Source organism: Macrotis lagotis, chromosome 7, assembly GCF_037893015.1.
Source record: "Macrotis lagotis isolate mMagLag1 chromosome 7, bilby.v1.9.chrom.fasta, whole genome shotgun sequence".
Taxonomy (NCBI): domain Eukaryota; kingdom Metazoa; phylum Chordata; class Mammalia; order Peramelemorphia; family Peramelidae; genus Macrotis; species Macrotis lagotis.
This window is the reverse complement of record NC_133664.1, coordinates 11,680,053-11,694,044: the sequence shown is the minus strand read 5'-3', so window position 1 is coordinate 11,694,044 and position 13,992 is coordinate 11,680,053.

Below are 13,992 nucleotides of genomic sequence, written 5' to 3'. Positions count from 1 at the left end.
CCTCAGACACTTAATAGTTAACTAGCTGTATGGCCTTGGGCAAGCCACTTAACCCCATTGCCTTGCAAAAATCTAAAAAAAAAAAAAGATTCAAGATTAACACCTAGGTTATGAGGATGCTGTTTTCAACAGTATTAGGGAAGGTAAAAGATTTTAATGGTAGAGTTAGTGGGTGGAATAACAAGATATCTTTAGGACATCCAGTTCAAAATGGGAGAATGGAGGTTAAGAAGAGGTTTGGATGGGACAATGTGAGATGTGAAGATGTGAGAATCCTCTGCTCAGAGAAAACAGTTGAATCCATAGGAGCTGATATCACCAGGAAATAATGTTTGACATCAGGGAAGTGATGCATGACAAGCATATGAATTGGATTTGATTGAGGGGGGCTGTGCTAAGTCACTAGTCTCACTTTCTCCTCTAGAGCCATCTGGGTCTAGTGGCCAGATATGAATCAGGACCACTGAAGATGGTCCTGGATGAGAGGCAATCAGATTTAAATGACTTGCCCAAGGTCACACAAAGCTGGTAAGTATCTGATGCTGGATTTGGATTCAGGTTCTCCTGAATCCAAGGTTAGTGCTCTATACACTGTGCCACCTAGCTGCCCTTATCACCAAGTGAAAGAGTAGAGAAGAAGAAGAGAAGAGGACCCAAGATAGAGCCTCAAGTGAAGACATGGTTTCAGAGATTACAGAGTACTGACGTTGGCTCAGCACTTCAGATGCCATGATGGGGATAACAATAATAATAGTTACCATTTATTTATTGCTTTAAAGTTCATAAAATATTATTTTTCAACCTGTAGAAAAGTCTCATGTCTTTCTTCAACCCCAACCTTCTCCCCGCCCCACATCTCTCCTCCATCTGGGAATGGAGGAACAACAAAATCTTGGTACAAACATGTCTAGTTTGTCAAAACCAATTTCTTTGTTGATCATGTCAAATATTTTTTATGTCTCATTCAGGAAATAGGTGGCATGTTTCATCATTAGTCCTCTGGCCCTCACTCTGCTCTGAGCTCCTAATTCCGTTGTATGTCTTTACCATACTGTGATCTCAGTAGACATTATTCTGCTTCTGTGCACTTCTGTTCACGCAAATATGAGTAGGGTTCTCTTCTAGTCATCCCCTTAATCTTTTCTTTCAGTAAAATAGTATTCTACCACACTTATATGTTGGGACTTATTCAGTTATTCCCTAATTTATTGGAATTTTCCATTTCATATTCCCATTCTTTGCTGTCCAAAAATAGCCATATTTATTTTAGTGTATCCAGAAGAGTTAATTTTTTTAATACTAACCCTCCCCTTAATATATTCTTCCTCTAATACCCCCTTCTCTCCACAATCTATTTCTCCATTGATTGAAATCTACTCCTGTACTGTTATTTCTATCTCTGTTCTATCTCTGCATTTCCTTAGCTCTCTTTCTCTGTTTCCTTCCATCAGTTCAGATGAGAGTAAAATTTGAGTGTCAATATTCCCTGACCCCATTCATTTCTACATGCACTTTCCAGGATGTCATACCTTGATAATGAGGTTGATACACACATTGCAGAGTAGTTCAGTGTTTGGGAGGCTCCAAAGAAAAGTGTGGGAAACAGAAGTGGTATTAGATTGACCACCAAACTGAAGGTCTACAGAGCCATTGTGCTGCCCTCGTTGCAGTCTACCTTGTGACACCTGGACAGCCTTCCAATGCCATGCCTTCGTTTGGCACCTTAACCCATTGGTTGAAGGCCTTCCACTGGAAGCTACAGTGTCTCTACTCCACATTATAGCCCTTCATATTTTTGAAACCAGTGATTACATCCCCATATATATGTTCTCCTGTTCCCCCTATAACATTAATTTCAGACCCTTCCCCTTCTGAAAGGTCTTTTCTGTACAATGTCTGGTCTGTTAACATCTTCAAAAGGTGACACGAAGGATGTAATGTAATAGTAATATTATCTGCCATTAAAATAAATGAACCAGTTTCTATCCAGTCCAACAATATTCTCTGGATTGAACTGGAGTTTGTTGGGTTTTCATTTGGTTTTTCATATTTGCTATGACAATCTAGGCAAGAGCAGACCCTAGGTGACTAGAGAACTTTCTGGGCCTTGCACATTTCCCTTGCACATGTCTTTTGTTTTTTGTTTGGGTCTTGGATTTCATTGGTTTAGGAAACTCCCTACACTGGAATCTCCTAATAATGCAGATGGGTTACTCAATTAAGTGATATGCCTCAGGCCCCCTGGCTAGGATTCATTTCAGGCAGAAGTGGAACCCAAGTTTTCCAAATTCCAAAGCCAATTCTCTCCCCCTTATTCTTGCCATACATTCCAGTATTCAAAGACTGTTGAATTGCAATTTAACCAAAAGATAAAAAATAACCCCCAAAACAAAGCCAGTTAGCAGTGCTTGCTGACTTAATCTCCACTTTTAGTAGAATATGAGTCATGAGTCTTGCTCTGCTGTATTTCGGTCCAGATTATAAATTTGTCTTGTTTACTTTTTCTTTTTAAAGTCTAATGAACTGTTCCTAATACTTCTCCCTATTGAGTTTCACTCTGCTTTTGCAAAACACTTTTTTTTCAAATGCTAGGCTGCTTGGTCTGGCTCAGCGATGGCACATACTTTTCCATGAGGAGCAACTAGAAAACCTTGGCCCAGAGGCCATGCTGATTTTGCAAGGCCCCTGGGAGGGAGGAAGAGGAGGTGACTTGAAATTCATTTTTTTTCCAAGATGGCTGAAAGTGTTTCTAGGTTCCTCCCTAGCCTTTGCTGCAGTGATCATAGCGTATTTCCACTGATGTGCCACAAACCAGCCACCAGACCCTTTGGGCCCCATTTTCCACAGTTGGATTTGGTGATTTTGTGGATGAGGGCTCCAGCTGAGCCTGGAAAACTGGTACTGAATGCTACACCAGACCTTTGGAAGAAAGGAAAAAGTTCCCTATTTCCATCTTCCTCAAAGTAACCCTATGGTCAGATTATCTCTTACGATGATACCCCAGTGCAAAAAGAACCAATAGTCTTAGGATAGTCAATTAGTCTCAGACTAATACATGCCCCAGCAGAGGAGTACACTCCAGGGCCCTCTGACTACCTAATGAACTTTAAGTGAACTGGGTAGTTAACCTCTTCAATAGTATGATTCCCCAGAAGACCAAATACATTCCTCTGTTTACCAATTTTTTTGATGGAATTGTCACACCTTATTGTGGGTTAGGATGAGGCAGCCTGACTCAGTTCATAGAAAATTGGCCTTAGAATCAGGAAGATCTTGATTCAAGGGCTACTTTTGAAATAAGGTGAGGGTCAGTCATTGAACTTTTCAGTGTCCTCAGTGATGCTCTCATGTGTTTTAACATCAATATTTTCCCAATTTTGCAAGGGCTCCACAATATTATGATCTCTGAGGAATGAATCAGCTATTTGTCATTCTACGTGCTGGTGATTGTCTTGGCAGGTGACTTGAATGATGAGAGACCGTATATCTCATTACTTTGCAGCCTACAAAGAGTTATTATGGGGGCACAAAAAGTGCTGTTAAACGCGTCAGGCAAGAGATGAGTGATCTCTCAGGCTTAGTTTCATCTGTGAAATGATTAAATGCTAGCCCCTACTGCCTAGGCCTGTAGTTTTATGAACAATGATACTATACAAATCTTAGTTTTAGTAATAATATTTGATCATGGTATTTCAACACAATTGATTTCTCTTGTAATCCTGAGTCTGTTGTTTTCTACTTTTAAAAATGGAATTCTGAGAAGGGTTCCATAGCTTCAACAGATTTTAAAAACTGCTACACACACACACACACACACACACACACACACACACACACTCAACAAAGGGTTAAAAAGGTATAGGTAAGGCCCCCCAGGATATTGGATAGATAAATGGACAGGCATGGACAGCAGTCAAATTAATGAACAAGAATCATAACTAAAACTCTCTGGGCTCTAAGTGACAAAGCAGGTATTGATCAGTCTTTTATGGAGAGTTTTTTTTTCAGTTGGAGTTCATTATACATCTGAAATCAGAGGAAATCTTCATTCCTTCCTATCATATTATATGTTATACCTTTCTGCATTACTGTCTAGTCTTTCTTCTAGAACATTCTCCAAAAGGAAGTTTAGTCTTCTGTCTCATCTATAGGTGGATTCTCCCTGCCCCTTTCCCAGTTTGCAGTCTTTTGCATGAATGGAAATCTGCCTGGGCTACCATGAATTCTTGGAGCTGGATAATTTCTCTTGAAAGAAATGCCCCTCTTGTCACTTGGGAGGGGAATAGTGTTTTCTCTGTTCTCTTCTTTCTTGATTTTAAAGAAATATGATGGTAAAAGAGGCTTGACAGAGCTAGAGATAGATGATCTCCTTTGGTTAATGAATCCATCACAGGGATGATATTGTTATCTTTCATGTAAACATTCATATTATATGTAGGTTTGATGCCACTGCCTCTGTTTATCTATTACAAGCAGTAATCATTTTAAAAATTCAGTTTCTTGGCTATATTTGGTACTTAAGTAAATTCATGTTTTATCCATGTGCTTTGCTTTTTCTGTCCATACAGGTAGTGAGACCTTCTTCCCTTTTTCTCCCATAGGATGTTTGTGTGTATTTTTCCATGAATCCTTCACAGGGAACTTAGACATCTTAGTCTAATTCTTTTAATGTATGATAAAGGGATAAAATATTGGACATAGGGTTGGGGAGACAGGTTCACATCTCACCTTTGACAATTGTTATATGACTTTGAATCACTTCCTTCTCTTGACCCCTGTTTCCTAATCTACAAATTGGCATTAAGAATCCCTACAGATATTATCTTACAGTGTTGATGTGAGCATCTAAAGAAATAACAAGAGAAAGTGCTCTAAAAGCCATGAAGTTCTCTAAGGCAGTTATTTTCCTTCCTCCACATTTTGCTCTTCTTCCTCTTCCACATCCAGTTGCCTCTTTTATCATCCTTTCACTTGCTAACATTTTGCTCTGTGGGAAGAGTAATATACAGACTCCCCCTTTTCCCGTGCATATTACACTAGCTTTTCCCTTAAAGGTTATGGAAACCATCCTCAAGACATGATAAGTTCATGGGACAAAAGCCTCAAATTATTGATATGATTTTATGGTTGCTTGAGCATAAAGTATCCACAAATCCTCAGGATCTGCCTCTGATGTTTGCTGATGGAAAAGGATGGCTCAGATGTAGGAGAACTTTGTTTAGTGACAGCACTTTGAGGTATTCTTGAGATATATCTTGGTTGAATTTCCTTCTCTTGCAATTTCTAAATACATTTTTCCATAAGTGTTGAATGGCCTATGGATTTCTTAATTTGTTGTAATACCAAACATAAACTACAGGGAAATGAGTTAAGGCAGACCAAGCTTAGAATAATGACCAATTTTCAGCTCACTCATCTAGGTGGGAAATATGGAATACTTCGTGCTCCTCAATGCAATTCTAGATTCTTCTTCTAACAAGCTCACTTAGCATCTTCTCCTCCTTTGAGTTTCATTCTAGCCAAATTGATCACCCAAGCTGTAGTTTAGTAGCCATTGACCTGCAGGATTTACTTTCCCTCTTCAGTAAGCGTAGTGCTTAGTTAATAGTCTTTCCATTTTCCATATCTCCTGCCTTCATAATATGGGACTTCAATATATAGACTGAGAGTCCATCAAAAAACGTAACTTCTCAGTTCTTCAAACTATATATGTCCCATGACCTAGTTCTCTCCTCTACTACAGCAAACATGAGATACTCTCTTCCTCTTAAAATTTCCCCTACTCATATGTGCTTTACTCTCATTCACAAACTTCATGTTTCCTTTATCCGATCATCTAGCCTTAGAGTTTTTCTGTAACTTAAAACCTTTAACCCGATTCTATACCTTGATCATGACTTCCATTCTCTTCACCTCTCTCTTCACTTTGCACACACTTCCCTCTCCTCCCTATTTTCTAGCCTTTAGAGAGAGAGCTCAGCTCTACTCTATCCACTACTTTCAAATTTCTTTCTTTCTTCTTTTATTGCCAAGTATGTCTTGCCACATGTCCACCCCATATCAATACCAACTCTACTTCTATCATCCTGCTCAAAACCATAAAGCCATGATGACTGGAGCCACAACACATTTATGCTGTATAATCTCAAGAGCCCCCACTAACACCACCACCATTACAGCAAGGCAAACAGTACATTCCTTCTGAATTGATTCACTGTCTCACCCTCCTTGGCAGGTCTTCCAATCCTTATCTCTCCTCAAGCCTTTCAAGACACTCATCACCTTTATCTTCTCAAATATAGGATCTATCTGGGAATTTTACTGAAAAGATGGGTATATTTTTTGAGCTCACTCTTCTCCCTTTTCTTCATTTCACATTCAGCTATCTTCCCTTACTATATCCAGGTTTACTCTATTCCTAGAGGAAGAGGTGACCCTACTCCTTGCCCTTCCATATTCAGCCTTTTATTTTTTAATTATTCATTTATTTTATTTTAACTCTTTTTTAAGATTTTGAGTCCCAAATTCTCTCCCTATTTTTTCCCTCACCAAATGAGAGGGTTTGCAATATGATGTTAATTATATGTGTTCAATCATGCAAAACATACATTTGCAGTTCTGATCCCATTCCGTTCCCACTTCTGCCACATGGCTCCCACTATCATCCACACTGCCTCAGTGATCTTCAGTGTAATAAAAGAAGCTAATGATGGGAAATGGATAGAGATGAATAAATACAAACTATACTATATCATGCTAAAGTAATTTCAAGAGGGTGAAAATGTTCACAGCAGAGATATAAGGAGAAACTTCCCACAGCAGGTGGTCCTTGGGCAATGCTTTTAGAGACATTAGGGATTCTGAAAACTTCGATGCCAGGATCCAAACTGAGACCCCTGATCTTTTCAAGTCTCTTTCCACGATCACAGTTGACTAAAGGGGAATTTTAATCATCTCAAGATCATCTATACAGTTCTATCTCTCAGCACTCCATGTTAGTCTTGACAACATGGTTAATTAAAATCCCGTAGTCATAACAAAGGGAAAAAAACACCTAGTCAGCCAAAGTTTATTGTAAAAATTATTTTTCCTTATCCTGATACTGATTGTCGAATACTTGAAGACTTTACTCAATCAACTGGCAAAGTCTCCACTGCTGGGCAAGATGATTTTGGAAGGTGAACAGACGGCACACCACATAAGTGGGCAGCAATGAGCCAATTGATATCCAAGGCTGAACTTGCATTCCGTGAAGAATGAGTCACTGTAGTCACTTAGGCTCACCATTCTCATCTGTGAGTAATAAGGTGCACTCAGTCCTTCCTTCTTTAACACAGTAAATTCTGTTGTGTTTTAGAGTCTAACCGGCCGGATGCATCCATCAGACTTTCACAGCTTTGTCTTCAGTTTGTATCAATTCATATATCTGGAATTTAAGACTTTTGTCAAAGAGCCACAAATTGTCAAGAATCCTGTATTTTGTGTGATTTTCTTCTTGGTCAGGTATCCCAGTTTGGAGAGGTGCTTATTTTGTTTTCATTTGGCGTTGCTACTTGTCTGAGATGTTGGAATGGTAGTCACATCACTTCCAGTCTCTGTTTTCTCATTCAGTGGCATTAGAGCACTATTTGAATTATTTTCTGTCTAGTATCAGTTTCTGGATTTGAAAATGGGAGTAGTAATAGGACATGCCTTGCAGAGTTGTTACAAGAATCAGATGAAATAATAGATTTGAAAACTCAACTCAATCTTAAAGATATCCCAGTTCTTTTGCTTTGGCCTTGGCCAAGTCATTGCACTTCTTTGGAACTCGATTTCTTCATCTGTAAAATGAGGCTTCAAGGGTGGGTCAAAAGTATCTACCTGATTTTGCCTTTGATACCTTAAGCATGTCAGAACACATCTTAATCGATTAACCAATCAATGAGTCATAGATTTTAGACTGAGTGAAAAGTCTTTGAAAGTTGTTTGTTGAAATGAAATGAAGTAGCAATGGATAGGGCTCTGGTCCTGAAGTCAGGAGGACCTGAGTTCAAATCTGGCCTTGGACACTTGAGATTTAAGAGCTATGTGATCTTGGGCCATCTCTAGTCATTCTGATTCATATCTGGCCACTAAAGCTGGATGGCCCTGGAGGAGAAGGTGAGACTGGTGACTTAGAATAGCACTCTTTTGCTCAAAATTCCATTCCCTTGCTTGCCTTATAAGAGAAGCCAGTTCTGGTTTAGGAGTTACTTTTATCAGCACCTGTTATCCTGAATAAAAACACTGAGTTAGCTCTAATTGGGGAGTTCCAGAGAATGGGGTATGTTTGAGAAAGCCCTACCCGGGGCAGGGGTAGGGACAGGGGCAGAGCAGGAGAGACCTTTGACTTTGACCTTAGGTCTCCAAAATCCCTCTCTACTATGGGTAGAGGGGTCCTTGCAAGCTTTAAGGATATAGAACTTATTCCTCTCAGTGATTCTTTAGGTGTCCTAGCTTTCACAAGTTGAGGAGGATTGGAAAGATACCATGACTAAGGAGAATTCTATTAACATCCCTTGGAGGATTAAGGTGAGTAAGACCTAAACTATATGGAAGAAACCAAGGCTCAGAGCAATGGTCACACAAGCAGTAGATAGGCAAATTGGGATTTGAATTCAGGTCTTTTGCTTCCAAATCTAGTGATCTTTATATTAACTGTCCCTTTCCCCCAAAGTCTCTGGCTTCATAAGATAGGTACTTTATTGTCATTGTCTTTGAGAAGACAGGGTTCCCTGCCCAGCACTCAGTTGACTATTTTTAAGGAGAAGATGATAAATCCATCACATTCCTAAGGAGATGGAAAAGAAAGTCCACTTGAATACATGTGTATTACAGTTTACATAAGCTCATTTCAACTATATTCCAAAAAATATGTAAAAAGACTAACCTGTAGGTCTTGTGGTGTTCTATAAGAAATAATGAACAGGATGATGTCCGAAAACCTTCAAAAGACTTACATGATCAGATCCAAAGTGAAATGTTGCTGTGTACAAAGTAACAACAATATTGTAGGATGATCAGTCATGAATGACCTAACTTTTCTTAGTAATACAGTAACCCAAGACAACTCTGAAAGATTTATGATGAAAAATGCTATTAATCTACAGAGAAAGAACTGATGCTATCTGAAAACAGATTGAAGCATATTTTTTACTATATTTTTTCTTGAGGTTTCTTTTTTGTGGGGGAGGGGTATCTATGTTTTCTTTCCAACATGATGCTTATGGCAATGTTATAAAGCCTAGTCACACATTTATAAGCTATATCAAATTGCTTGCTTTCTCATTGGGGTGGGGGAGGAAGGGAGAGCATTTGGAATTCAAAGTTTTAAAAACAAATGTTAAAAATTGTTTTTTATGTAACTTGAGTAAAGTAACATACAAAATAAAGAAGGAAAAAGAACATTTATTTCCTTCACACGCCCAGTGAAACTGACCTTTTTGCTCTTCCTCACCCAATCATTCCATCACCTAATTCAATGTCTTTGCTCAGACTATCTTCTAAAGCTGGAATTCACCACATCTCGGACTCCAGAACATCCTTTAAAGAAAAGGTCAGGTGTGATCTCTTACCTGAGAACTTCCCTGATTCTTGAAACTACTAATGCCTCACATTTCAACTGTATAATATAAAAATAGGTTTAAAAAAAAGGCGGGGAGTCTTTAACCTTTTTGATTGTCATGTCCTTGACAGTCTGGTGAAACTTTATTGTCCCCTGCTCAGAATGATGGTTGTTAAAAGCATAATATAAAACAGAGGAAACTCATTATATTAAAATAGAATTTTAACAGTATTTTATAAAAGAAATCCATGGATCAGAAGCTAAAAATCCCTATAGGGAAACTTCTTCTCTGGATCCCATTCTTCTGAATCTTGTGTTCATCTCCCATTATTTCAAGAAAACAACAGTAACAGTATGTTTAACTTTAGTCCTGACTCTCCAGTCAACTCCTCCATTATCTCCCTAAGAGCCTTTTCTTTCCCAATAAAATATGATTTTAAAAAACCTTATCCCAAACCTGGATGAAGTGTGTTCATCCATTCCCCAAAGGCCCCCCTTTTTCCATAAAAGATTTCCTTCTCCTGGAACCACTACTCTAAGTGTGTGGTCTCCAATATTACAGTGCAAGTTCCTTGAGGACAAGATTTCTAATTTTTATTTGTATCTGCAGAGCTTAATATAGATGTAATAAATGCTCCTTTCTTCTTTCCTTCCTTTCTTTTTCCTTCCTTCCTTTCTTTTCTCCTTTTCTCCCTTCTTCTTTCCCTCCCTTCTTCCTTCCCTTTTACCTTCCCTCTTTTTCTCCTGCTTCCTTCCTACCCTTATTCTTTCTTTCCTTCCTCTTTTCTTTCCCTCATTTTCTTTCTTCCCTCCCTTCTTCCTTTATTCTTTCCTTCCCTCTTTCCCTCCTTCCTTTCTTCTCCTTTTCATTCCTCCCCTCCTTCCTTCCTTCCCTCCTTTCCTCCCTTCTTTCTTCCTTCTTTTTTCCCTTCTTCCTTCCCTACCTTCTTTCCTTCTCCTTTTCTCCTAACAGAATGTAAATTTCTCTCTCTCTCTCTCTCTCTCTCTCTCTCTTGGTTTTTCAAGGCAATGGGGTTAAGTGGCTTGCCCAAGGCCACACAGCTAGGTAATTATTAAGTGTCTGAGGTCAGATTTGAACTCAGGTCCTCCTGACTCCAAGGCCAGTGCTCTATCCACTACGCCACCTAGCCACCCCAGAATATAAATTTCTTGAGGGCAGATATGGACATATGCCAAACCACTAGGTTAACTTAATGATTTCAGGGTTTTCAATTCTTTTATCTTTTGGGTATTGTTAGAAACCCAATTTAGGCAGCAAAATATAAATTTCCTATTGAGACCTTAATTAATTTATCTGTTGTCCAAACAACTCTTGTCTTCCAATTGACTTTCTAAATTAATTTTTACTCCTAAGAAAATAAATGGATTGTCCTCTGAAACTGAAGAACAGCAACCTCAGAACTCCTCAAAAGGTGGGTTGAGGAGATGTTGCCTTTTTTCCTAAATGAAAGGAGAGGTTTCTTTTCAGCACTAAGCAATTTACTTTAGACAAAGTAGTAATGGATTTGCTGATCTTATTAAGGGCAGCTAGGTGGCTCAATGAATAGAGTGGCAGGTCTGAAGGGAGGAAGACTCATTTTGATGATTTCAAAATTCACCCTTAGATACCTGCTAGCTGGGTGACCCTGGGCAAGTCTCTTAACTCAAATTTCCACATCTGTAAAATGAGCTGGCAAAGTTAATGGTAAACCATTTTTGCCTTGAAAACCTGAAATGGGGTCACAAAGAGTCAAATAAAATTAAAAGACAACTGTACAACTATATATACATATCTATAGCTCTGTGTGTGTGTGTGTGTGTGTGTGTGTGTGTGTGTGTTACCTAGTCCAGTTTGTGGCACATAACAAAGTTTGTTGATTGACAAGTGAATTTCATATTTGACTCACAATATTCTTGGTGCTCACTAGCATGGGGCGACTACACCAAGTGGCTGGAAGTCAGTAAGAACTGGGAGAAGCCCCAGCAGAAATTCAAAGATAATACTTTTGAATGTTTGGTCTCTGATATGGGGCTTGTTTCTATGTCCATTTGGCATGTGGGGACCATCTGTTTCCCATCTGGTGAGGTTCTGCATGAAGCTAATTGGGCAATCAGCTGAACCTGGTTTATGCCCCTCTAAAGGATACATATAAACTCAAATCTGGTATGATTCAGAATCCTTTGGCTAAAGACTGAGGATTTCTTTGACCCAGCACCTTCAAATGCTTCTCTCTAAAACCTTTCCCAAAAGTTGTAGTACTCAGGCTCAATCTTTCTACCTGTTCCATATGCTTGCTAAGTTGGTCTTTCATAGTTTAGAAAAATGGTCTATTTTAGTTCTATACAATCCTCTTGACCCTGTCAGAAAAAAAAAAAAAACAGGGGATTTGTTTACAATTTTCTTTTTTCACACCTTTGATTTCATTTCATTTTTTTCCAGTGGTGAACAGGAAGGAGCATCCATGTAAGGATGGTGGGTTTCATGGGAATATCCCAAAGGGATGGAGATGCCTCTGATATCCCAGCCCTCACACCTCTAATATTCAGTCAGGGTTTTTCATTTTTTTATACCTGATAGGGTCCCTAGATCAAAGCCTGACCCCAAGGGAACTAGCAATGACTTGGAAGTCAAAAGAATAAGTTTCTGCTTCTAATTCTACCTCTAATATGGCTCTATAAGTCATTAACCTCAGAGAGGCTCTTTTTCCCCCCTCTCTCTCAGTCTTTCATGGGGGCAAGAGAAGGGTGGTTATCATCAGTGACAGCTAAAATAAAGGGTGGCATTATACCATTTTCTAAAATGTCCAGATGTGAACCACAGGAAGTTCAGCAGAAAGCACTAATAGGGCAATTGTGAGAGTTATGTGGAATTTTGTATCTACTTAAAGAAAAAAGCAAATATTTTTAAAGGGAAATTTACTGCTTTATAGAGCTTTCTTTTGTGTTCTGTTGTTAGCATGAATATGTCCTTTAGGTAAGGGGAGGGATAACATTCAGAATAAAAATTAAGAACTTTGTAGTTGGATCCTTCCTGGCTCTAAAGTTGTAGTTTTGAGACTGTTCTCTGGTGCTGGTGGGAATTATATATGATGATGATAAGAAGAATGGGTTATATTTTTAAAATAATTCCAATGGACACCTCCTGATGAAGCAGTACCAACATTCCCATTTCTCATAATGTGGAAACTGAAAGCATGAAAATTGAAGTGACTTGCCCAAAGTCTCCCCATTTCTAAATGACTGAGCCAGGACTCAAAGTCAGGGCTTGTCTGTCCCTATAGAGTCTCATAGTTAGTTAGTGTTACCATCTTAGACAACTGCAGTCTACAAAGAGAAGATAACAGAGATCTAAGGCTTGCTTGACATGGATTGGACTGGTAGAAAAATATCCTCTCAGGCAACTCTTCCTTTCTCCTTAACATAAGAGGGGGTCCAAGGGTATAGAATATTGACTATAACATCATATTTTTTTGATGCATTGATCAGTTTTGCTCATAAAAACTTTATTCAGTTTTTTCCTTTTCAAAATCTTTCTTGTGTTAACTTTCTGGGAAGATTGCAAGAAGGAACACAGAGAAAAATCTAGGCAATGGAAACATTCAGGATCTATAAAAATCTATTTTAAAAATTATTTTTTCATCTGGAACAGTAAAGTGTCTAAATATGACTCATATTAAAAAAAAAAAAGATGGCCTCCAGCTTAACTGGCCAACATGAGAAGACATTCCAAGAATGGTCCACCCTTCTTCCCTCCACCTCCCCCATCACCCTCCCACCCAATCAATCCCCCTAGAAGTTTAATTATACTGAAAAATCAGATAGTTTCAAATTTTTCTAAACTCTTTCCCTTCATCCTTCTCTTATTTCATTCGATATTACTTATGTTTACCTTCATTTCAGGGGCTGTTAAACTTTTTGGGTCATAGAGTCCTTGGAGAATCTGGGAACGTCTACAGAGAACCTCTCAGAATAATGATTTTAAGTACACAAAATGAAATGCAGAGCATCACAGGAAATTTATTATACTATATACATACATGTGTGTCTATATACCTAAGTATATCTACATGCAACATATATATATATATATATATATATATATATATATATATATGGATATATTTAGTTTCTCAATCATGGGATAAAAATCCCTGCTTTAGAATATACCTAAATAAATCATCTAACACACACATACACACACACACACACACACACAGACCCCAACTTTATACCAATTCATTAAAATAATTTTTTAGTGTCCCATATTTGTAGATGCAATATTTTAATGTTAAAAAGACATTAAAGATCATCCATTTCAAACTCCTCATTTTACAGGTGAGGAAACTGATGCTCAGAGAGGCCTAAGGGATCTTGTTCAGACTACTACTTGGTTAGAAGTAGTATCT